Raw genomic sequence first — 23,902 nt, 5'->3', positions numbered from 1 at the left:
GAATTATTGAAAATCGCCACAGCTCGAGGAAACGGTACCGCCGCTCCTTTCTGCTCCTCCTTATTAAACTGCCGCCCAGACTTGCTCCCGCTCTTTCAACACCCGCTCATCTCTGCTGCCGTGCTGCAAACAGCCACTCCTGTGTGTCTCGCTTTTTAAATTGCCGCTTCCCTCTGCTCGTGCTATTAGAAAAATAACTCAAATCCTTTACTCCCTCACGTTACAAGCGATCCTCACTGCTCCCGCTCTTTATACCGAAGGATATCTGTGCCCCCGCTCATTTAACAGCCGCTCCTCTCTGTGTACGCTCTTGAAACAGTCGGGAAGTTTAATTTTTAAATACACGCTTTCTGAAATACTTCCATAACCACTGCATTGGCCGGGAATCGAACCCGTGTCTCCCGCGTGGCAGGTGAGAATTCTACCCCTGAACCACCAATGCTCACATTACGAACACATTCAAGTTTAAAGATAGTGCAATTAGTGTTTAATTTTTGATAATAAAAGGCGAAGAACAACAAAGCACCTCATATTCTGAAGATAGAAACATAGAAACTTAGAAAGTAGGTGCAGGAGTAGGCCATTCGTCCCTTCCAACCAGCACCACCATTCAATATGATCATGGCTGAGAATGCAACTTCACTTCCCCTTCCTGATTTCTCTCCATGCCCCTTGATCACTTTAGCCGTAAGGGCCATATCTCACTGTCTTTTGAGTATATCTATCCAACTGGCTTCCACATCTTTCTGTGGTACAGAATTCCACAGGTTCACAATGATCTGAGTGAAGAAGATTCTCCTCGTGTCGGTCCTAAATGGTTTACACTTTATCCTTAGACAGTGACCGCTGGTACTGGGCTTCCTTTATTCGGACTGCGGGAACCTTTTTACGCCATCAAACCTGTCCATTCCCGACCAAATTTTAAATGTTTCTATGAGCTCCCCTCTCATTCTTCTAAATTCCAGCGAGTATAAGCCTAGTCGATCCAGTCTTTCTTCATGTCAGTCCTGCCATCCCTGGAATCAATCTGGTGAATATTCGCTACACTTCCTCGAAAGCAAGAATGTCCTTCCTCAGATAAGATGATCATAACTGCACACAATACTCAAGGTCTGGTCTCAGCAAGGTGCTGTACAAGTCTCCATGCTCCGATACCCTAATCTCCTCGCTATGAAGGCCAGCATGACATTTGGCTTCCTTTACTGCATGCTGTACCTGTATGTATGAATGACTTCAACGACTGATGTACCAAAATACCCAGGTCTCAATACCCCTCCGCTTTTACAAATCGGTCAACATTCAGATAACATTCTACCTTCAAGGTTTTGCCACCAAAGTGGATAAACTCACACTTATCTTCATTATATGGCATCTGCCATCCACCCAATCTGTCCAATTCCGCTGCAGCCTCCTAGCAGCTCGCACTGCAACCCAGCTTGGTGTGATTTGCAAAGTTGGAGATATTACATTGATGGAATTATTGAAAATCGCCACAGCTCGAGGAAACAGTACCGCCGCTCCTTTCTGCTACTCCTTATTAAACTGCCGCCCAGACTTGCTCCCGCTCTTTCAACACCCGCTCATCTCTGCTGCCGTGCTGCAAACAGCCACTCCTGTGTGTCTCGCTTTTTAAATTGCCGCTTCCCTCTGCTCGTGCTATTAGAAAAATAACTCAAATCCTTTACTCCCTCACGTTACAAGCGATCCTCACTGCTCCCGCTCTTTGTACCGAAGGATATCTGTGCCCCCGCTCATTTAACAGCCGCTCCTCTCTGTGTACGCTCTTGAAACAGTCGGGAAGTTTAATTTTTAAATACACGCTTTCTGAAATACTTCCATAACCACTGCATTGGCCGGGAATCGAACCCGTGTCTCCCGCGTGGCAGGTGAGAATTCTACCCCTAAACCACCAATGCTCACATTACAAACACATTCAAGTTTAAAGATAGTGCAATTAGTGTTTAATTTTTGTTAATAAAAGGCGAAGAACAACAAAGCACCTCATATTCTCAAGATAGAAACATAGAAACTTAGAAAGTAGGTGCAGGAGTAGGCCATTCGTCCCTTCCAGCCAGCACCACCATTCAATATGATCATGGCTGAGCATGCAACTTCACTTCCCCTTCCTGATTTCTCTCCATGCCCCTTGATCACTTTAGCCGTAAGGGCCATATCTCACTGTCTTTTGAGTATATCTATCCAACTGGCTTCCACATCTTTCTGTGGTACAGAATTCCACAGGTTCACAATGATCTGAGTGAAGAAGATTCTCCTCGTGTCGGTCCTAAATGGTTTACACTTTATCCTTAGACAGTGACCGCTGGTACTGGGCTTCCTTTATTCGGACTGCGGGAACCTTTTTACGCCATCAAACCTGTCCATTCCCGACCAAATTTTAAATGTTTCGATGAGCTCCCCTCTCATTCTTCTAAATTCCAGCGAGTATAAGCCTAGTCGATCCAGTCTTTCTTCATGTCAGTCCTGCCATCCCTGGAATCAATCTGGTGAATATTCGCTACACTCCCTCAAAAGCAAGAATGTCCTTCCTCAGATTAGATGATCATAACTGCACACAATACTCAAGGTCTGGTCTCAGCAAGGTGCTGTACAAGTCTCGATGCTCCGATACCCTAGTCTCCTCGCTATGAAGGCCAGCATGACATTTGGCTTCCTTTACTGCATGCTGTACCTGTATGTATGAATGACTTCAACGACTGATGTACCAAAATACCCAGGTCTCAATACCCCTCCGCTTTTACAAATCGGTCAACATTCAGATAACATTCTACCTTCAAGGTTTTGCCACCAAAGTGGATAAACTCACACTTATCTTCATTATATGGCATCTGCCATCCACCTAATCTGTCCAATTCCGCTGCAGCCTCCTAGCAGCTCGCACTGCAACCCAGCTTGGTGTGATTTGCAAAGTTGGAGATATTGCATTGATGGAATTATTGAAAATCGCCACAGCTCGAGGAAACGGTACCGCCGCTCCTTTCTGCTCCTCCTTATTAAACTGCCGCCCAGACTTGCTCCCGCTCTTTCAACACCCGCTCATCTCTGCTGCCGTGCTGCAAACAGCCACTCCTGTGTGTCTCGCTTTTTAAATTGCCGCTTCCCTCTGCTCGTGCTATTAGAAAAATAACTCAAATCCTTTACTCCCTCACGTTACAAGCGATCCTCACTGCTCCCGCTCTTTATACCGAAGGATATCTGTGCCCCCGCTCATTTAACAGCCGCTCCTCTCTGTGTACGCTCTTGAAACAGTCGGGAAGTTTAATTTTTAAATACACGCTTTCTGAAATACTTCCATAACTACTGCATTGGCCGGGAATCGAACCCGGGTCTCCCGCGTGGCAGGTGAGAATTCTACCCCTGAACCACCAATGCTCACATTACGAACACATTCAAGTTTAAAGATAGTGCAATTAGTGTTTAATTTTTGTTAATAAAAGGCGAAGAACAACAAAGCACCTCATATTCTCAAGATAGAAACATAGAAACTTAGAAAGTAGGTGCAGGAGTAGGCCATTCGTCCCTTCCAGCCAGCACCACCATTCAATATGATCATGGCTGAGCATGCAACTTCACTTCCCCTTCCTGATTTCTCTCCATGCCCCTTGATCACTTTAGCCGTAAGGGCCATATCTCACTGTCTTTTGAGTATATCTATCCAACTGGCTTCCACATCTTTCTGTGGTACAGAATTCCACAGGTTCACAATGATCTGAGTGAAGAAGATTCTCCTCGTGTCGGTCCTAAATGGTTTACACTTTATCCTTAGACAGTGACCGCTGGTACTGGGCTTCCTTTATTCGGACTGCGGGAACCTTTTTACGCCATCAAACCTGTCCATTCCCGACCAAATTTTAAATGTTTCTATGAGCTCCCCTCTCATTCTTCTAAATTCCAGCGAGTATAAGCCTAGTCGATCCAGTCTTTCTTCATGTCAGTCCTGCCATCCCTGGAATCAATCTGGTGAATATTCGCTACACTCCCTCAAAAGCAAGAATGTCCTTCCTCAGATTAGATGATCATAACTGCACACAATACTCAAGGTCTGGTCTCAGCAAGGTGCTGTACAAGTCTCGATGCTCCGATACCCTAGTCTCCTCGCTATGAAGGCCAGCATGACATTTGGCTTCCTTTACTGCATGCTGTACCTGTATGTATGAATGACTTCAACGACTGATGTACCAAAATACCCAGGTCTCAATACCCCTCCGCTTTTACAAATCGGTCAACATTCAGATAACATTCTACCTTCAAGGTTTTGCCACCAAAGTGGATAAACTCACACTTATCTTCATTATATGGCATCTGCCATCCACCTAATCTGTCCAATTCCGCTGCAGCCTCCTAGCAGCTCGCACTGCAACCCAGCTTGGTGTGATTTGCAAAGTTGGAGATATTGCATTGATGGAATTATTGTAAATCGCCACAGCTCGAGGAAACGGTACCGCCGCTCCTTTCTGCTCCTCCTTATTAAACTGCCGCCCAGACTTGCTCCCGCTCTTTCAACACCCGCTCATCTCTGCTGCCGTGCTGCAAACAGCCACTCCTGTGTGTCTCGCTTTTTAAATTGCTGCTTCCCTCTGCTCGTGCTATTTGAAAAATAACTCAAATCCTTTACTCCCTCACGTTACAAGCGATCCTCACTGCTCCCGCTCTTTATACCGAAGGATATCTGTGCCCCCGCTCATTTAACAGCCACTCCTCTCTGTGTACGCTCTTGAAACAGTCGGGAAGTTTAATTTTTAAATACACGCTTTCTGAAATACTTCCATAACCACTGCATTGGCCGGGAATCGAACCCGTGTCTCCCGCGTGGCAGGTGAGAATTCTACCCCTGAACCACCAATGCTCACATTACGAACACATTCAAGTTTAAAGATAGTGCTATTAGTGTTTAATTTTTGTTAATAAAAGGCGAAGAACAACAAAGCACCTCATATTCTGAAGATAGAAACATAGAAACTTAGAAAGTAGGTGCAGGAGTAGGCCATTCGTCCCTTCCAGCCAGCACCACCATTCAATATGATCATGGCTGAGCATGCAACTTCACTTCCCCTTCCTGATTTCTCTCCATGCCCCTTGATCACTTTAGCCGTAAGGGCCATATCTCACTCTCTTTTGAGTATATCTATCCAACTGGCTTCCACATCTTTCTGTGGTACAGAATTCCACAGGTTCACAATGATCTGAGTGAAGAAGATTCTCCTCGTGTCGGTCCTAAATGGTTTACACTTTATCCTTAGACAGTGACCGCTGGTACTGGGCTTCCTTTATTCGGACTGCGGGAACCTTTTTACGCCATCAAACCTGTCCATTCCCGACCAAATTTTAAATGTTTCTATGAGCTCCCCTCTCATTCTTCTAAATTCCAGCGAGTATAAGCCTAGTCGATCCAGTCTTTCTTCATGTCAGTCCTGCCATCCCTGGAATCAATCTGGTGAATATTCGCTACACTCCCTCGAAAGCAAGAATGTCCTTCCTCAGATTAGATGATCATAACTGCACACAATACTCAAGGTCTGGTCTCAGCAAGGTGCTGTACAAGTCTCCATGCTCCGATACCCTAATCTCCTCGCTATGAAGGCCAGCATGACATTTGGCTTCCTTTACTGCATGCTGTACCTGTATGTATGAATGACTTCAACGACTGATGTACCAAAATACCCAGGTCTCAATACCCCTCCGCTTTTACAAATCGGTCAACATTCAGATAACATTCTACCTTCAAGGTTTTGCCACCAAAGTGGATAAACTCACACTTATCTTCATTATATGGCATCTGCCATCCACCCAATCTGTCCAATTCCGCTGCAGCCTCCTAGCAGCTCGCACTGCAACCCAGCTTGGTGTGATTTGCAAAGTTGGAGATATTACATTGATGGAATTATTGAAAATCGCCACAGCTCGAGGAAACAGTACCGCCGCTCCTTTCTGCTACTCCTTATTAAACTGCCGCCCAGACTTGCTCCCGCTCTTTCAACACCCGCTCATCTCTGCTGCCGTGCTGCAAACAACCACTCCTGTGTGTCTCGCTTTTTAAATTGCCGCTTCCCTCTGCTCGTGCTATTAGAAAAATAACTCAAATCCTTTACTCCCTCACGTTACAAGCGATCCTCACTGCTCCCGCTCTTTATACCGAAGGATATCTGTGCCCCCGCTCATTTAACAGCCGCTCCTCTCTGTGTACGCTCTTGAAACAGTCGGGAAGTTTAATTTTTAAATACACGCTTTCTGAAATACTTCCATAACCACTGCATTGGCCGGGAATCGAACCCGTGTCTCCCGCGTGGCAGGTGAGAATTCTACCCCTGAACCACCAATGCTCACATTACGAACACATTCAAGTTTAAAGATAGTGCAATTAGTGTTTAATTTTTGTTAATAAAAGGCGAAGAACAACAAAGCACCTCATATTCTCAAGATAGAAACATAGAAACTTAGAAAGTAGGTGCAGGAGTAGGCCATTCGTCCCTTCCAGCCAGCACCACCATTCAATATGATCATGGCTGAGCATGCAACTTCACTTCCCCTTCCTGATTTCTCTCCATGCCCCTTGATCACTTTAGCCGTAAGGGCCATATCTCACTGTCTTTTGAGTATATCTATCCAACTGGCTTCCACATCTTTCTGTGGTACAGAATTCCACAGGTTCACAATGATCTGAGTGAAGAAGATTCTCCTCGTGTCGATCCTAAATGGTTTACACTTTATCCTTAGACAGTGACCGCTGGTACTGGGCTTCCTTTATTCGGACTGCGGGAACCTTTTTACGCCATCAAACCTGTCCATTCCCGACCAAATTTTAAATGTTTCTATGAGCTCCCCTCTCATTCTTCTAAATTCCACCGAGTATAAGCCTAGTCGATCCAGTCTTTCTTCATGTCAGTCCTGCCATCCCTGGAATCAATCTGGTGAATATTCGCTACACTCCCTCAAAAGCAAGAATGTCCTTCCTCAGATTAGATGATCATAACTGCACACAATACTCAAGGTCTGGTCTCAGCAAGGTGCTGTACAAGTCTCGATGCTCCGATACCCTAGTCTCCTCGCTATGAAGGCCAGCATGACATTTGGCTTCCTTTACTGCATGCTGTACCTGTATGTATGAATGACTTCAACGACTGATGTACCAAAATACCCAGGTCTCAATACCCCTCCGCTTTTACAAATCGGTCAACATTCAGATAACATTCTACCTTCAAGGTTTTGCCACCAAAGTGGATAAACTCACACTTATCTTCATTATATGGCATCTGCCATCCACCTAATCTGTCCAATTCCGCTGCAGCCTCCTAGCAGCTCGCACTGCAACCCAGCTTGGTGTGATTTGCAAAGTTGGAGATATTGCATTGATGGAATTATTGTAAATCGCCACAGCTCGAGGAAACGGTACCGCCGCTCCTTTCTGCTCCTCCTTATTAAACTGCCGCCCAGACTTGCTCCCGCTCTTTCAACACCCGCTCATCTCTGCTGCCGTGCTGCAAACAGCCACTCCTGTGTGTCTCGCTTTTTAAATTGCTGCTTCCCTCTGCTCGTGCTATTTGAAAAATAACTCAAATCCTTTACTCCCTCACGTTACAAGCGATCCTCACTGCTCCCGCTCTTTATACCGAAGGATATCTGTGCCCCCGCTCATTTAACAGCCACTCCTCTCTGTGTACGCTCTTGAAACAGTCGGGAAGTTTAATTTTTAAATACACGCTTTCTGAAATACTTCCATAAACACGGCATTGGCCGGGAATCGAACCCGGGTCTCCCGCGTGGCAGGCGAGAATTCGACCCCTGAACCACCAATGCTCACATTACGAGCACATTCAAGTTTAAAGATAGTGCTATTAGTGTTTAATTTTTGTTAATAAAAGGCGAAGAACAACAAAGCACCTCATATTCTGAAGATAGAAACATAGAAACTTAGAAAGTAGGTGCAGGAGTAGGCCATTCGTCCCTTCCAGCCAGCACCACCATTCAATATGATCATGGCTGAGCATGCAACTTCACTTCCCCTTCCTGATTTCTCTCCATGCCCCTTGATCACTTTAGCCGTAAGGGCCATATCTCACTCTCTTTTGAGTATATCTATCCAACTGGCTTACACATCTTTCTGTGGTACAGAATTCCACAGGTTCACAATGATCTGAGTGAAGAAGATTCTCCTCGTGTCGGTCCTAAATGGTTTACACTTTATCCTTAGACAGTGACCGCTGGTACTGGGCTTCCTTTATTCGGACTGCGGGAACCTTTTTACGCCATCAAACCTGTCCATTCCCGACCAAATTTTAAATGTTTCTATGAGCTCCCCTCTCATTCTTCTAAATTCCAGCGAGTATAAGCCTAGTCGATCCAGTCTTTCTTCATGTCAGTCCTGCCATCCCTGGAATCAATCTGGTGAATATTCGCTACACTCCCTCGAAAGCAAGAATGTCCTTCCTCAGATTAGATGATCATAACTGCACACAATACTCAAGGTCTGGTCTCAGCAAGGTGCTGTACAAGTCTCCATGCTCCGATACCCTAATCTCCTCGCTATGAAGGCCAGCATGACATTTGGCTTCCTTTACTGCATGCTGTACCTGTATGTATGAATGACTTCAACGACTGATGTACCAAAATACCCAGGTCTCAATACCCCTCCGCTTTTACAAATCGGTCAACATTCAGATAACATTCTACCTTCAAGGTTTTGCCACCAAAGTGGATAAACTCACACTTATCTTCATTATATGGCATCTGCCATCCACCCAATCTGTCCAATTCCGCTGCAGCCTCCTAGCAGCTCGCACTGCAACCCAGCTTGGTGTGATTTGCAAAGTTGGAGATATTACATTGATGGAATTATTGAAAATCGCCACAGCTCGAGGAAACAGTACCGCCGCTCCTTTCTGCTACTCCTTATTAAACTGCCGCCCAGACTTGCTCCCGCTCTTTCAACACCCGCTCATCTCTGCTGCCGTGCTGCAAACAGCCACTCCTGTGTGTCTCGCTTTTTAAATTGCCGCTTCCCTCTGCTCGTGCTATTAGAAAAATAACTCAAATCCTTTACTCCCTCACGTTACAAGCGATCCTCACTGCTCCCGCTCTTTGTACCGAAGGATATCTGTGCCCCCGCTCATTTAACAGCCGCTCCTCTCTGTGTACGCTCTTGAAACAGTCGGGAAGTTTAATTTTTAAATACACGCTTTCTGAAATACTTCCATAACCACTGCATTGGCCGGGAATCGAACCCGTGTCTCCCGCGTGGCAGGTGAGAATTCTACCCCTGAACCACCAATGCTCACATTACAAACACATTCAAGTTTAAAGATAGTGCAATTAGTGTTTAATTTTTGTTAATAAAAGGCGAAGAACAACAAAGCACCTCATATTCTCAAGATAGAAACATAGAAACTTAGAAAGTAGGTGCAGGAGTAGGCCATTCGTCCCTTCCAGCCAGCACCACCATTCAATATGATCATGGCTGAGCATGCAACTTCACTTCCCCTTCCTGATTTCTCTCCATGCCCCTTGATCACTTTAGCCGTAAGGGCCATATCTCACTGTCTTTTGAGTATATCTATCCAACTGGCTTCCACATCTTTCTGTGGTACAGAATTCCACAGGTTCACAATGATCTGAGTGAAGAAGATTCTCCTCGTGTCGGTCCTAAATGGTTTACACTTTATCCTTAGACAGTGACCGCTGGTACTGGGCTTCCTTTATTCGGACTGCGGGAACCTTTTTACGCCATCAAACCTGTCCATTCCCGACCAAATTTTAAATGTTTCGATGAGCTCCCCTCTCATTCTTCTAAATTCCAGCGAGTGTAAGCCTAGTCGATCCAGTCTTTCTTCATGTCAGTCCTGCCATCCCTGGAATCAATCTGGTGAATATTCGCTACACTCCCTCAAAAGCAAGAATGTCCTTCCTCAGCTTAGATGATCATAACTGCACACAATACTCAAGGTCTGGTCTCAGCAAGGTGCTGTACAAGTCTCCATGCTCCGATACCCTAATCTCCTCGCTATGAAGGCCAGCATGACATTTGGCTTCCTTTACTGCATGCTGTACCTGTATGTATGAATGACTTCAACGATTGATGTACCAAAATACCCAGGTCTCAATACCCCTCCGCTTTTACAAATCGGTCAACATTCAGATAACATTCTACCTTCAAGGTTTTGCCACCAAAGTGGATAAACTCACACTTATCTTCATTATATGGCATCTGCCATCCACCTAATCTGTCCAATTCCGCTGCAGCCTCCTAGCAGCTCGCACTGCAACCCAGCTTGGTGTGATTTGCAAAGTTGGAGATATTACATTGATGGAATTATTGAAAATCGCCACAGCTCGAGGAAACGGTACCGCCGCTCCTTTCTGCTACTCCTTATTAAACTGCCGCCCAGACTTGCTCCCGCTCTTTCAACACCCGCTCATCTCTGCTGCCGTGCTGCAAACAGCCACTCCTGTGTGTCTCGCTTTTTAAATTGCGGCTTCCCTCTGCTCGTGCTATTTGAAAAATAACTCAAATCCTTTCCTCCCTCACGTTACAAGCGATCCTCACTGCTCCCGCTCTTTATACCGAAGGATATCTGTGCCCCCGCTCATATAACAGCCGCTCTTCTCTGTTTACGCTCTTGAATCAGTCGGGAAGTTTAATTTTTAAATACACGCTTTCTGAAATACTTCCATAAACACTGCATTAGCCGGGAATCGAACCCGGGTCTCCCGCGTGGCAGGCGAGAATTCTACCCCTGAACCACCAATGCTCACATTTCGAGCACATTCAAGTTTAAAGATAGTGCAATTAGTGTTTAATTTTTGATAATAAAAGGCGAAGAACAACAAAGCACCTCATATTCTGAAGATAGAAACATAGAAACTTAGAAAGTAGGTGCAGGAGTAGGCCATTCGTCCCTTCCAGCCAGCACCACCATTCAATATGATCATGGCTGAGCATGCAACTTCACTTCCCCTTCCTGATTTCTCTCCATGCCCCTTGATCACTTTAGCCGTAAGGGCCATATCTCACTGTCTTTTGAGTATATCTATCCAACTGGCTTCCACATCTTTCTGTGGTACAGAATTCCACAGGTTCACAATGATCTGAGTGAAGAAGATTCTCCTCGTGTCGGTCCTAAATGGTTTAGACTTTATCCTTAGACAGTGACCGCTGGTACTGGGCTTCCTTTATTCGGACTGCGGGAACCTTTTTACGCCATCAAACCTGTCCATTCCCGACCAAATTTTAAATGTTTCTATGAGCTCCCCTCTCATTCTTCTAAATTCCAGCGAGTATAAGCCTAGTCGATCCAGTCTTTCTTCATGTCAGTCCTGCCATCCCTGGAATCAATCTGGTGAATATTCGCTACACTCCCTCGAAAGCAAGAATGTCCTTCCTCAGATTAGATGATCATAACTGCACACAATACTCAAGGTCTGGTCTCAGCAAGGTGCTGTACAAGTCTCCATGCTCCGATACCCTAATCTCCTCGCTATGAAGGCCAGCATGACATTTGGCTTCCTTTACTGCATGCTGTACCTGTATGTATGAATGACTTCAACGACTGATGTACCAAAATACCCAGGTCTCAATACCCCTCCGCTTTTACAAATCGGTCAACATTCAGATAACATTCTACCTTCAAGGTTTTGCCACCAAAGTGGATAAACTCACACTTATCTTCATTATATGGCATCTGCCATCCACCAATCTGTCCAATTCCGCTGCAGCCTCCTAGCAGCTCGCACTGCAACCCAGCTTGGTGTGATTTGCAAAGTTGGAGATATTACATTGATGGAATTATTGAAAATCGCCACAGCTCGAGGAAACAGTACCGCCGCTCCTTTCTGCTACTCCTTATTAAACTGCCGCCCAGACTTGCTCCCGCTCTTTCAACACCCGCTCATCTCTGCTGCCGTGCTGCAAACAGCCACTCCTGTGTGTCTCGCTTTTTAAATTGCCGCTTCCCTCTGCTCGTGCTATTAGAAAAATAACTCAAATCCTTTACTCCCTCACGTTACAAGCGATCCTCACTGCTCCCGCTCTTTGTACCGAAGGATATCTGTGCCCCCGCTCATTTAACAGCCGCTCCTCTCTGTGTACGCTCTTGAAACAGTCGGGAAGTTTAATTTTTAAATACACGCTTTCTGAAATACTTCCATAACCACTGCATTGGCCGGGAATCGAACCCGTGTCTCCCGCGTGGAAGGTGAGAATTCTACCCCTGAACCACCAATGCTCACATTACGAACACATTCAAGTTTAAAGATAGTGCAATTAGTGTTTAATTTTTGTTAATAAAAGGCGAAGAACAACAAAGCACCTCATGTTCTCAAGATAGAAACATAGAAACTTAGAAAGTAGTTGCAGGAGTAGGCCATTCGTCCCTTCCAGCCAGCACCACCATTCAATATGATCATGGCTGAGCATGCAACTTCACTTCCCCTTCCTGATTTCTCTCCATGCCCCTTGATCACTTTAGCCGTAAGGGCCATATCTCACTGTCTTTTGAGTATATCTATCCAACTGGCTTCCACATCTTTCTGTGGTACAGAATTCCACAGGTTCACAATGATCTGAGTGAAGAAGATTCTCCTCGTGTCGGTCCTAAATGGTTTACACTTTATCCTTAGACAGTGACCGCTGGTACTGGGCTTCCTTTATTCGGACTGCGGGAACCTTTTTACGCCATCAAACCTGTCCATTCCCGACCAAATTTTAAATGTTTCTATGAGCTCCCCTCTCATTCTTCTAAATTCCAGCGAGTATAAGCCTAGTCGATCCAGTCTTTCTTCATGTCAGTCCTGCCATCCCTGGAATCAATCTGGTGAATATTCGCTACACTCCCTCAAAAGCAAGAATGTCCTTCCTCAGATTAGATGATCATAACTGCACACAATACTCAAGGTCTGGTCTCAGCAAGGTGCTGTACAAGTCTCGATGCTCCGATACCCTAGTCTCCTCGCTATGAAGGCCAGCATGACATTTGGCTTCCTTTACTGCATGCTGTACCTGTATGTATGAATGACTTCAACGACTGATGTACCAAAATACCCAGGTCTCAATACCCCTCCGCTTTTACAAATCGGTCAACATTCAGATAACATTCTACCTTCAAGGTTTTGCCACCAAAGTGGATAAACTCACACTTATCTTCATTATATGGCATCTGCCATCCACCTAATCTGTCCAATTCCGCTGCAGCCTCCTAGCAGCTCGCACTGCAACCCAGCTTGGTGTGATTTGCAAAGTTGGAGATATTGCATTGATGGAATTATTGTAAATCGCCACAGCTCGAGGAAACGGTACCGCCGCTCCTTTCTGCTCCTCCTTATTAAACTGCCGCCCAGACTTGCTCCCGCTCTTTCAACACCCGCTCATCTCTGCTGCCGTGCTGCAAACAGCCACTCCTGTGTGTCTCGCTTTTTAAATTGCCGCTTCCCTCTGCTCGTGCTATTTGAAAAATAACTCAAATCCTTTACTCCCTCACGTTACAAGCGATCCTCACTGCTCCCGCTCTTTATACCGAAGGATATCTGTGCCCCCGCTCATTTAACAGCCGCTCCTCTCTGTGTACGCTCTTGAAACAGTCGGGAGCTTAATTTTTAAATACACGCTTTCTGAAATACTTCCATAACCACTGCATTGGCCGGGAATCGAACCCGGGTCTCCCGCGTGGCACGCGAGAATTCTACCCCTGAACCACCAATGCTCACTACGAACACATTCAAGTTTAAAGATAGTGCAATTAGTGTTTAATTTTTGTTAATAAAAGGCGAAGAACAACAAAGCACCTCATATTCTGAAGATAGAAACATAGAAACTTAGAAAGTAGGTGCAGGAGTAGGCCATTCGTCCCTTCCAGCCAGCACCACCATTCAATATGATCATGGCTGAGCATGCAACTTCACTTCCCCTTCCTGATTTCTCTCCATGCCCCTTGATCACTATCGCCGTAAGGGCCATATCTCACTGTCTTTTGAGTATATCTATCCAACTGGCTTCCACATCTTTCTGTGGTACAGAATTCCACAGGTTCACAATGATCTGAGTGAAGAAGATTCTCCTCGTGTCGGTCCTAAATGGTTTACACTTTATCCTAAGACAGTGACCGCTGGTACTGGGCTTCCTTTCTTCGGACTGCGGGAACCTTTTTACGCCATCAAACCTGTCCATTCCCGACCAAATTTTAAATGTTTCTATGAGCTCCCCTCTCATTCTTCTAAATTCCAGCGAGTATAAGCCTAGTCGATCCAGTCTTTCTTCATGTCAGTCCTGCCATCCCTGGAATCAATCTGGTGAATATTCGCTACACTCCCTCAAAAGCAAGAATGTCCTTCCTCAGCTTAGATGATCATAACTGCACACAATACTCAAGGTCTGGTCTCAGCAAGGTGCTGTACAAGTCTCCATGCTCCGATACCCTAATCTCCTCGCTATGAAGGCCAGCATGACATTTGGCTTCCTTTACTGCATGCTGTACCTGTATGTATGAATGACTTCAACGACTGATGTACCAAAATACCCAGGTCTCAATACCCCTCCGCTTTTACAAATCGGTCAACATTCAGATAACATTCTACCTTCAAGGTTTTGCCACCAAAGTGGATAAACTCACACTTATCTTCATTATATGGCATCTGCCATCCACCTAATCTGTCCAATTCCGCTGCAGCCTCCTTGCAGCTCGCACTGCCACCCAGCTTGGTGTGATTTGCAAAGTTGGAGATATTACATTGATGGAATTATTGAAAATCGCCACAGCTCGAGGAAACGGACGGCCGCTCCTTTCTGCTCCTCCTTTTTAAACTGCCGCCCAGACTTGCTCCCGCTCTTTCAACACCCGCTCATCTCTGCTGCCGTGCTGCAAACAGCCACTCCTGCGTGTTCTCGCTTTTTAAATTGCCGCTTCCCTCTGCTCGTGCTATTTGAAAAATAACTCAAATCCTTTACTCCCTCACTTTACAAGCGCTCCTCACTGCTCCCGCTCTTTATACAGAAGTAGATCTGTGCCTCCGCTCAATTAACAGCCGCTCCTCTCTGTGTCCGCTCTTTCAACAGTCGGTAAGCTTAATTTTTAAATGCACGGTTTCCGAAATACTTCCATTAAAAACTGCATTGGCCGGGAAACGAACCCGGGTCCCCCGCGTTGCAGCTGAGAATTCTACCCCTGAACCACCAATGCTTACATTTTGAGCACATTCAAGTTTAAAGATAGTGCAATTAGTGTTTAATTTGTGTTAAGAACAACAAAGCACCTCATATTCTGAAGATAGAAACATAGAAACTTAGAAAGTAGGTGCAGCCAGCACCACCATTCAATATGAATACTCTGCCGGGAAATTCAGAGCTTGGAAATCTCATGTGAACGCTAAACATTGACAAACAGTGAGCAAATGTGCAATATAGGAGGGGCCCAGGCCAAATGAATGCTCAGTGCCCATGATCCAGGCATTCTCTGATTCCTGTCTTGCACAAGTTGCGAAGCTTAAAATGCTAAATATTTCCACAGTGGCAATGCATTGACTGATGATAAGCGAGAGTGATGTAGCGCAAAAAGGTACATGGAAGACTAATGTTAGCCACGATTGGCAACATTTACGGAGTCAATCAGCAATTGTAGTTCCACTTGTTGAGCGAGATCGAGTAATTTCTTGCAGACTTTAAAACAGAAGTGCATGTTGTATCACTACAATGAACGATGCGCTGCTGATGGTTGGGGCAGCAACTGTGAGGTGAGCTGTAAGTTTGTTCAGGAACAACCTTGGAGTTTGAATCACCGAAACTACAATGTCCCCTGACAGGGAATCGGACCAGGCCCACGGCGGTGAGAGCGCCGAATCCTAACCATTAGACTACCAGGGAAACTACTTCAACTGTCTGTGCCAGCAAGCAGACCAACCCAGTCTTTCCTCCTTGCTCTTTCGAAATTAACAGCACATTCGCGCCACGGAAAACTGTTCGCAGCAAATGGCAGTTTTTGTGGACAACAGCTAAGACATATCTACGCAACCAGAGCGTTAAGTCCGGCTTGGCATCCACTGAAATCTATTTCAGTCTGTCCTTTTTTCGGCAATATTCACTCTCGGTGCCGGGTGAAGATTTCATTTGGTGTTTTTGTCCTGAACTGCAGCCTTTTGTCCAAGTCCGAGCGACAGAACCGTTCTGTCAGTCTGTTCCTGCTTATAACCATTTACGGGAACAGGTCTCAAGTTCATCGGTTATTAGCAAACTAAGAAGCACAAATAAACAGAAAGTTGTGCTCTGCACCCCGTCAGCAAAGAAGCAACGGCTGTTATTCCAAATAATTCCCAACCATTGGGAATCCGTGTGGATTTCTTTCATTGTAAAGATTTGATGGTAAAATTTGCTAAAAACCGAATAAAAATTATGAAAAACATTGGGATGGCCCGTGCTCTTGGCTTTATTAATACCACGCTTTAAGCAACCGAGCTAACCGGCTACAAAGTGCCCCAAGGTTGCGTGAAAGCCCAGCCTGAGGGGATTGTGTTTCCGGTTCGTACTGGGTGGTAGAGATGAACATCGCATCGTTTAAACAAATACAAAACTGGACAGAGTGTAAATAGAACGTAACAGAAAAAGAGCACTGAATCTAAAAAAAATTCATGTTGAAAATTATTATCACGCAACTGCTGAACAGCCCATCCCTCAATAATAAGAACATAACAATTAGGAACAGGCGTAGACGATCTAGCCCCTCGAGCCTGCTCCGCCATTAAACAAGATCATGGCTGATCTGGCCGTGGACTCAGCTCCACTTACCCGCCCGCTCCCCATAACCCTTAATTCCCTCTTTGGTGAAAAATCTATCGATCTGTGACTTGAATACATTCTATGAGCTAGCCTCAACTTCTTCCTTGGGCAGAGAATTCCACAGATTCGCAACCCTCTGGGAGAAGAAATCCCTTCTCAACTCGGTTTTAAATTGGCTCCCCCGTATTTTGAGGCTGTGCCCCCTAGTTCGAGTCGTCCCGACCAGTGGAGACAACCTCTCTTGCTCTATCTTGTCTATCCCTTTCATGATTTTAAATGTTTCTATAAGATCACCCCTCATCTTTCTGAACTCCAACGAGTAAAGTCCAAGTCTACTCAATCTATCATCATAAGGTAACCCCCTCATCTCCGGAATCAGCCTCGTGAATCGTCTCTGTACCCACTCCAAAGCCAGTATATCCTTCCGAAAGTAAGGTGACCAAAACTGCATGCAGTACTCCAGGTGCGGCCTCACCAATAGCCTATTCAGTTGCAGCAGGACCTCCCTGCTTTTGTACTCCATCCCTCTCGCAATGAAGGCCAATATTCCATTCGCCTTCCTGATTACCTGCTACACCTGCAAACTAACTTTTTGGGTTTCATGCACAAGGACCCCAGGACCCTCTGCATCTCAGCATGTTGTAATTTCTCCCCATTCGAATAATATTCTCTTTTACTGTTTTTTTTCCCAAGGTGGATGACCTCACACTTTCCGACATTGTATTCGATATACCAAACCTTAGCCCATTCGCTTAACCTATCCAAATCTCTTTGCACCCTCTCTGTGTCCTCTATACAACCCGCTTTTCCTCTAATATTTGTGTCATCTGCAGATTTTGTTAAACTACACTCTGTCCCCTCTTCCAGGTTATCTATGTGTATTGTAAACAGTTGTGGTCCCAGCACCGATCCCTGTGGCACACCACTAACCACCGATTACCAACCAGAAAAGGACCCATTTATCCCGACTCTCTGCTTTCTGTTCGCCAGCCAATTCTCTATGCATGCGAATACATTTCCTCTGACTCTGCGTACCTCTATCTTCTGCGGTAACCTTTTGTGTGGCACCTTATCGAATACCTATTGGAAATCTAAATACACCACATCCACCTCTATCCACCATGCTCGTTCTATCCTCAAAGAATTCCAATAAATTAGTTAAACATGATTCTCCCTTCATGAATCCATGATGCGTCTGCTTGATTGCACTATTCCTATCTAGATGTCCCGCTATTTCTTCCTTAATGATAGTTTCAAGCATTTTCCCCACTACAGATGTTACACTAACCGGCCTCTAGTTACCTGCCTTTTGTCTGCCCCCTTTTTTAAACAGAGCCGTTACATTAGCTGCTTTCCTATCCGCTGGTACCTCCCCAGAGTCCAGAGAATTTTGTTAGATTATAACGAATGCATCTGCTATAACTTCCGCCATCTCTTTTAATACTCTGGGATGCATTTCATCAGGACCAGAGGACTTGTCTACCTTGAGTCCCATTAGCCTGTCCAGCACTACCCCCCCCCCCCCAAGTGACAGTGATTGTCTCAAGGTCGTCCCTTCCCACATTCTTGTGTCCAGCAATTTTTGGCATGTTTTTTGTGTCTTCCACTGTGAAGACCGAAGCAAAATAATTGTTTGAGGTCTCAGCCATTTCCACATTTCCCATTATTGAATCCCCCTTCTCACCTTCTAAGAGACCAACATTTACTGTATCACTCTTTTCCACTTTATATGTCTGTATAAACTTTTACTATATGTGTTTATGTTTTGCGCAAGTTTAAATTCGCAATCTATCTTTCCTTTCTTTATTGATTTTTTAGTCATTCTTTGCTGTTGTTTAAAATTTTCCCAATCTTCTAGTTTCCCACTAACCTTGGCCACCTTATACGAATTGGTCTTTAATTTGATACTCTCCTTTATTTCCTTGGTTATAAACGGCTGGTTATCCGTTCTCTTACCGTCCTTCTTTTTCACTGGAATATATTTTTGTTGCGCACTATGCAAGATCTCCTTAAAAGTCGTCCACTGATCCCCAATTGTGCCACCGTTTAGTCTGTGTTTCCAGTCTACTTTAGCCAACTCTGCCCTCATCCCACTGTACTCCCCTTTGTTTAAGCATAGTACGCTCGTTTCTGACACAACGTCCTCACCCTCAATCTGTATTACAAATTCAACCATACTGTGATCACTCATTCCGAGAGGGTCTTTTGCTCGGAGATCATTTATTTTTCCTGTCTCATTACACAGGACCAGATCTACGATAGCTTGCTCCCTTGAAGGTCCTGTAACATATTGTTCTAAGAAACAATCCCGTATGCATTCTATGAATTCCTCCTCCAGGCTACACGGTGCGATTTGATTTGACCAATCGATATGTAGGTTAAAATCCCCCATGATTACAGCCGTTACTTTTTCACATGCCTCCATTATTCCCTTGTTAATTGCCCGCCCCACCATGAAGTTATTATTTGGGGGCCTATAAACTACGTCCACCAGTGACTTTTTCCCCTCACTATCTCTAATCTCCACCCACAATGATTCAACATTTTGTTCATTAGAACCAATATCATCTCTCACAACTGCCCTGATATCATCCTTTATTAACAGAGCTACCCCACCTCCTTTCCCTTCTTGTCTATCTTTCCGAATCGTCAGATACCCTTTAATGTTCAATTCCCAGTCTTGGCCAACTTGCAGCCATGTTTCTGTCATAGTCACCAAATCATACCCATTTGTAATGATTTGTGCCGTCAACTCATTTACTTTATTTCGAATGCTGCGTGTGTTTAGGTCGAGTGTTTTAATCCTAGTTTTTAAACCATGATTTTTAGTTTTGACCCCTCCTGCAGCCCCTTTATATTCAGTGGCCCTTTTTGTTTTTTGCCTTGGGTTTCTCTGCCCTCCACTTTTAATCATCTCCTTTCTGTCTTTTGATGTTGTCTCCTTTTTGTTTCCCTCTGTCTCCCTGCATTGTTTCCCATCCCCCTGCCATATTAGTTTAACTCCTCCCCAACAGCACTAGCAAACACTCCCCCAAGGACATTGGTTCCGGTCCCGCCCAGGTGCAGACCATCCGGTTTGTACTGGTCCCACCTCCCCCAGAACCGGTTCCAATGCCCCAGGAATTTGAATCCCTCCCTACTGCATCAATGCTCAAGCCACGTATTCATCTGAGCTATCCTGCGATTCCTACTCTGACTATCACGTGGTACTGGTAGCAATCCCGAGATTGCTACTTTTGAGGTCCTACGTTTTAATTTAGCTCCTAGCTACTTAAATTCGTCTCGTAGGATCTCATCCCTTTTTTTTTACTATATCGTTGGTACGAATGTGCACCACGACAACTGGCTGTTCACCTTCCCTTTTCAGAATGTCCTGCATTCGCTCCGAGACATCCTTGACCCTTGCACCAGGGAGGCAACATAGCATTCTGGAGTCTCGGTTGCGGCCGCAGAAACGCCTATCTATTCCCCTTACAATCGAATCCCCTATCACTATCGCTCTCCAACTCTTTTTCTTGCCCTCCTACAGAGCTAGCCACGGTGCCATAAACGTGGCTGCCGCTGCCCTCCCCTGATGAGACATCCCCCTCAACAATACTCAAAACGGTGTATCTGTTTTGCAGGGGGATGACCGCAGGGGACACCTGCACTTCCTTCTTTGCACTTACCTTCCTGCTGGTCTTCCATTCCCTAGCTGGCTGTGGGCCCTTCACCTGCGGTAGGACCAACTCGCTACACGTGCTACTCACGTCATTCTCAGCATCGTGGATGCTCCAGAGTGAATCCACCTCAGATGCAGTTCCGCAACACGGTCCGTCAGGAGCTGGAGGCTGATACACTTCCCGCACACGTAGCCGTCAGGGACAGTGGAAGTGCCCCTGAGTTCCCACATGGTGCAGGAGGAGCATATCACGTGACCGAACTCTCCTGCCATGACTTAACCCTTAGATACACTTAAATTGGCATCAACAATGCTAAAGGTTACTCACTGATATCGAAGAGAAAAAAGAAAAAAGAAAAACTATTCACCAATCACCAGCCAATCACTTATCTACTTGGCTGTGACGTCACCTCCCTATTTCTTTCTTGCCTTCTCCCTGCAGCTGCACAAGCACACCTTTGTGGGCCTCTGCCGATCCCCGGACTCGGGCCTCAGCGACCACGACCTCCCGCTGCCTCAAGCACTGTCTCGATTTCTAACCAGCTTCTCCCCTTAAAATGAAGGGAACGCAAAATGACCAGATATTGCCAAAACTGGGATTGAACCAGGGACTTTTCGATCTCCCAACTGAGCTATGTCAGCCAGACAAAAAACAAAGCAAAACTTTCTCACACCTTTTTGAAAGAAAACTTAACCCCGGAAGGAATTGACCCGCACATTCAGTCCTCATTTCGGGGAAATGGGTCCCAAACACATCTCGGAGCTCAGGTTGTGTTAATGTAATGTATAATGATACTGAAAATCTTATTGCTCATGTTAACTTATCACTGCCCACGATCCAGTCACTCTCTGATTCCAGTCTTGTACACATTACTAAGTTGAAAATGTGCATTTTTCCGCACTAGCAATTAATTGATTGATTGCCGTGCTGTTATCAGCTCGGTTTGTTCGGGTGATGCCGCGCCAGAACGTACATGGAAGAATAATGATCATTGTGATTGTTCTCAAACTGCAGTTAAATGTTGTCAAAAAACGTACAGTGTCAATCAGCAATTGTAGTTCCATATGTTGATTTAGTGTTCTGCTGAAGTGTTCATAAAGACACGAAGATTGTACAACAGGCTAGATCTCACCGTGTTGAAGACACAGTGAAATATACTGGAGAGTTTATAACTGTTTCAGAACATAAAATATCAGTAAAATTCCCAGTTCTTTTCTCGGCACTGATGGGTTGTGAAATGGAGACGGGCCGTAGTCCTATTCAGCCGCACTGACCCCGAGGCAAGGTGAAATTAAAGCAGGTTCAGTCCTCAGCAGTGATATGCTGAAGAGAGATAAGAGTCGCGAATCAAGGAGAGATTTAACGATAGTGATGTTGAATTTCGGTTAGATCAAACACTCCATGAATTCTCTGCCGGGAAATTCAGAGCTTGGAAATCGCCTGTGAACGCTAAACATTGACACACAGTGAGCCAATGTTCAATATAGGATGGGCCCAATGAATGCTCAGGATGAGTTATCAGTGCCAATGGTCCAGGTATTCTCTGGTTCCAGTCTTGCACACGTTGCAAAATTTAAAATGCTGAATATTTCCACAGTTGCAATGCATTGACTGATGATAAGCTAGAGTAAAGTGGCGCAAAAAGGTACATGGAAGACTAAAGATAGCCATGATTGGCAACATTTACGGTGTCAATGAGCAATTGTCGTTCCACTTGTTGAGCGAGAACTAGTCATTACTTGCAGACTTTAAAACAGGAGTGTATGTTGTATCACGACAATGAAGGATGCGCTGCTGATGGTTGGGGCAGCAACAGTGAGGTGAACTGTAACATTGTTCAGGAACAACCTTGGAGTTTGAACCACCGAAAATACAATGCTCCCGAACCGGGAATTGAACCCGGGACATGATGATGTGACTGCAAAATCCTAACCACTAGACCACCAGGGAAACTGCAGCAACTTTTTATGACAGCAACCAGACCAACCCAGTCTTTCCTCCTTGCTCTTTCGAAATTCTCATCACATTCGCGCCAGGGAAAACTGTTCGTAGCAAATGGCAGTTTATGTGGAGAACACCTCAGACATGTCCGCGCAACCAGAGCGTTAAGTGCGGCTAGGCTTCCACTGAAATCTATTTCATTCTGTCCATTTTTCGGCAATTTTCACTCTCGCTGCCGGGTGAAGATTTCATTTGGTGTTTTTGTCCTGAACTGCAGCCTTTTGCCCATCTCCGGGCGACAGAACCGTTCTGTCTGTCTGTTCCTGCCTGTAAACATTTACGGGAACAGGTCTCCAGTTCATCGTTTATCAGCAAACCAATAACACAAATAAAAAGAAAGTTGTGCTCTGCACCCCGTCGGCAAAGAGGCAATGGCTGTTATTCCAAATAATTCCCAACCATTGGGATTCCGTGATTATTTCTTTCATTATAAAGATTTGTTCATAAAAGTTACTAAAAACCGAATAAAATTCATGAAAAACATTGGGATGGCCCGTGCTCTTGGCTTTATTAATACCACGCTCTAACCAACCGAGCTAACCGGCTACAAATTGCCCCAAAGATGCGTGAAAGCCCAGCCTGAGGGGATTGTGTTTCTGGCTCATACTGGGTGATAGAGTTACTGCATAAACATTGAGCAGATCGCATCGCTTAAATATTGTTCACTCTACATATTCAAAACTGGACACAGTTTAAATAGAAAGGAACAGAGAAAGAGCGCTGTTTCTAAAAAAAATTCATGTCGAAAATTATTATCACACAACTGCTGAAGTGCCCATCCCTCAAGCACTATTTCGATTTCAAACCAGCTTGTCCCCTGAATATGAAGGGAACGCAAAATCCCCAGACATTGCCGAAACCCAGGATTGGACCAGGGACTTTTAGATTTTCAGTCGAACGCTCTCCCAACTGAGCTATTTCGGCCCGACAGAAAGCAAAGCAAAACTTTCTCACACCTTTTTGAAAGAAAACTTACCCCCGGAAGGAATTGCCCCGCACATTCAGTCCTCATTTCGGAGCAATGTGTCCCAAACACATCTCGGAGCTCAGGTTGCGTTAATGTAATGTGTAATGATACTGAAAATCTGAATAATCATGTTACCTTATCACTACCCACGATCCAGGCACTCTCTGATTCCAGTCTTGTACACGTTGCTAAGTTCAAAATGTGCATTTTTCCGCACTGGCAATGAATTGATTAATAGCCGGTCTGTGATCAGCTCGGTTTGTTCGGGTGATGCCGCGCCAGAACGTACATGGAAGAATAATGATCATTGTGATTGTTCTCACACTGCAGTTAAATGTTGGCAAAACGTACAGTGTCAAACAGCAATTCTAGTTCCATATGTTGATTTAATGTTCTGCTGAAGTGTTCATAAAGACACGAAGATTGCACAACAGGCTAGATCTCACAGTTTTGAAGACACAATGAAAAATACTGGAGAGTTTATAAATGTTTCAGAACATAAAA

General features: G+C 45.1%; 1 protein-coding gene and 10 non-coding genes across 11 annotated transcripts in view; all 11 read right to left on the bottom strand.

Moving 5' to 3' along the window:
* The window catches only part of LOC139248232 (zinc finger protein 84-like), a 1,036,220-nt gene that overhangs the window by 558,501 nt on the left and 453,817 nt on the right, over window positions 1-23,902 (bottom strand). The window lies entirely within an intron of this gene.
* On the bottom strand, window positions 372-442 carry trnag-gcc (transfer RNA glycine (anticodon GCC)). Its single transcript has one exon. It is a non-coding gene; the product is annotated as a tRNA-Gly (tRNA).
* Window positions 1,846-1,916, bottom strand: trnag-gcc (transfer RNA glycine (anticodon GCC)). Its single transcript has one exon. It is a non-coding gene; the product is annotated as a tRNA-Gly (tRNA).
* On the bottom strand, window positions 3,320-3,390 carry trnag-gcc (transfer RNA glycine (anticodon GCC)). Its single transcript has one exon. It is a non-coding gene; the product is annotated as a tRNA-Gly (tRNA).
* trnag-gcc (transfer RNA glycine (anticodon GCC)) lies at window positions 4,794-4,864 on the bottom strand. Its single transcript has one exon. It is a non-coding gene; the product is annotated as a tRNA-Gly (tRNA).
* On the bottom strand, window positions 6,268-6,338 carry trnag-gcc (transfer RNA glycine (anticodon GCC)). The gene has a single exon. It is a non-coding gene; the product is annotated as a tRNA-Gly (tRNA).
* Window positions 7,742-7,812, bottom strand: trnag-gcc (transfer RNA glycine (anticodon GCC)). Its single transcript has one exon. It is a non-coding gene; the product is annotated as a tRNA-Gly (tRNA).
* trnag-gcc (transfer RNA glycine (anticodon GCC)) lies at window positions 9,216-9,286 on the bottom strand. Its single transcript has one exon. It is a non-coding gene; the product is annotated as a tRNA-Gly (tRNA).
* trnag-gcc (transfer RNA glycine (anticodon GCC)) lies at window positions 10,690-10,760 on the bottom strand. The gene has a single exon. It is a non-coding gene; the product is annotated as a tRNA-Gly (tRNA).
* trnag-gcc (transfer RNA glycine (anticodon GCC)) lies at window positions 13,636-13,706 on the bottom strand. Its single transcript has one exon. It is a non-coding gene; the product is annotated as a tRNA-Gly (tRNA).
* On the bottom strand, window positions 23,283-23,355 carry trnaf-gaa (transfer RNA phenylalanine (anticodon GAA)). The gene has a single exon. It is a non-coding gene; the product is annotated as a tRNA-Phe (tRNA).

Source organism: Pristiophorus japonicus, unplaced genomic scaffold, assembly GCF_044704955.1.
Source record: "Pristiophorus japonicus isolate sPriJap1 unplaced genomic scaffold, sPriJap1.hap1 HAP1_SCAFFOLD_29, whole genome shotgun sequence".
Classification (NCBI taxonomy): Eukaryota; Metazoa; Chordata; class Chondrichthyes; family Pristiophoridae; genus Pristiophorus; species Pristiophorus japonicus.
The sequence above is the reverse complement of the archived record's forward strand: the minus strand, read 5'-3'. Positions and strand labels throughout refer to the sequence as shown.